Here is a 2,300-nt window from a genome sequence, read left to right as displayed (position 1 = left end):
ATTATTCAATAAATTGCTAATTCCAAAAATTTATAATGTTAGTCTGATTACAAATTTTAAATTATTATGTTAAAGAATGACACAGAATTTATCGAATTTCTGTACATACACACAATATCTATAATCCCGTGGAAATCTTGAACTATCCTACAAGAATGTCCCTAGGACCTCCTGAGACTGTTTCCAGGACGTCCTGAAGCTATCCCCAGGACGTCCTGAGCCTGAACTGAGACTGTTCTAAAAGTGTCCTGAAGAAGGTATCCTAAGGATGTCCTGAGGACATCCCGTGGATATATGAATGTCCTCAAAATGTCCTAGGACGTCCTGGGACATATTCAGGATGATCCTGAGGACGTACTGTACTGTTTGGGGATACTTGGTCAAGTTGTAATTTTAACTGTCTCTGATTTGAAAATTGCTCAGCAGCCTTGATATGCTTTGAAGTTTCAGTATGCTCTATAAGAAGAGCATGATGAGCCTTCAAAGTACATTTGCAATATTTGCAAAAAACTGCAGATTTATCTGTTGGAATTTCTTCAATCCATTCTTTGAGCAATGGATTTGATTTCCATTCTTTGCAATATTTTTGTACATATGATGCTTTCCTTTTTGGCATTTTTTAACTGTAATAAAAATATACAATAATAATTATTTTCTAGGTTATGATTTTATTTAAAAAATAATGGAAAAAAGAAAATACTAGCTGTATCTCACACAGCACACAGTTTGTCCAAGGGATGTCACAATGTCCTATCTCAAATCAAACTGGGTTCTTTTCACGTTAAAATGATGGCAAATAACGTTTTATTGTTAGATGTCGTAACGTCCTTTGGAAGAGATGTGTTGTATGGGATATTTTTATAACAATATATAATAATAATACACATACCACTAATCACAGTCAAGTGAGTTAAGTAGTTTATAAAACTAATATATTGCACAAAGGAGAGCAGAATTTAAGACTTAATCCATATTCGATTTGAAACTATCAAATAGTCTACAACTTATAGCTCAATCATGACCATCAATTGTTGTCAAGCAACATAGTAAACAACTGCAATTTATAAATTCTATGGTTATGTTTGAAGTACGCGCTACTAGCGTTATTACGTCATTTTACATATCTTTATCATTTATTAAACGTAATAGCGCTGATAGCGCGCAATCTAAAATCTCCAAAAATTCCCTATTTCGTAACCAATTACACGCTTGAAAAATTGGTCAGATGACAAATTAAATATTAGGAAATAGGAAATAAAATTTCTTTCTTTCCTCCAATTATAGAAGCAGAAAACTACCAAATTCCTACGTACTACAATCAGTGTAATTCTCCTACAATCGTCTATTCTAAAACTACTAGGGTTAGTAGGATTCCTACTGAGTTGGCAACACTGGTCTGCACGTTGACCCTAGAGCTAAAAGGAGAACTAATTTTTTAGAAATAATATCCAGGGGTAAAGATTTGTACGGAAAGATTTTGGCTAAATTCTCAATTACAGGAGCAGGATCTCAGATAAAATCATACCGAGGTGGTTTAATGATACTAACACCCCTGCCAAAACGTTTAATCAACGGATGATTGCCAATTTCTTTATTCGAAATAAGAGAGATTGCTGAACGCAAAACGTTAAAAGATGAATATGAACCGACATATTCTACTTGCTGAGTTAAAAATTCAAGAACCTCGTTCACCTTCGGAGAAAAAGTCACTATTTGGCATCTTTGGCAAAAATTCCACCAGGATCTCAGAAAGCGAGCATACTGATTAATCGTAGCTGTAGATAAGGAGATCAGCATGACATCTAATGCTGATGACGGGACTGACTGGGAGGTAAGCGTTTTCCTGATAATTTCCCTGCTGCCAGGGAAAGATTTTTCCAATCCGGATAAGGTCTGAAAGGAGGGGATAAAAGGAGCTCAATCGGTGTAAAAAATAAAGGTTCAGAAATTAAAAGACGAAACATGGGAAACCAAGGATGAGATGGCCACCAAGGTATAACCAAGATTCCCGTAGCCTCATCATATTTTACGCAATATTCTGGGAAGCAAAATGAAAGGAGCAAAGGCGTAAAAATAAAATGAATGTCAAGATAGGGTAAAAGCGTCAATTGCCCAAGAGCCTGGGTCAGAAAGCCAAGAGATATATGCCTCGTTTTTAGCATTAAGGGGTTACACCACTTTGACCGCCTAAAAATCACAGGTAATTTTGGAAATTTTTTTTAGGAAAACAATAAAAGTAATAAAAAATTCATTTTAAGGCTTTAATAATACAAGTATTTAGAAGTAAAAAATATTTTTTT

Source organism: Wasmannia auropunctata, unplaced genomic scaffold (genome assembly GCF_000956235.1).
Source record: "Wasmannia auropunctata unplaced genomic scaffold, wasmannia.A_1.0 LD336076.1, whole genome shotgun sequence".
Taxonomy (NCBI): Eukaryota; Metazoa; Arthropoda; class Insecta; order Hymenoptera; family Formicidae; genus Wasmannia; species Wasmannia auropunctata.
The sequence above is the reverse complement of the archived record's forward strand: the minus strand, read 5'-3'. Positions refer to the sequence as shown.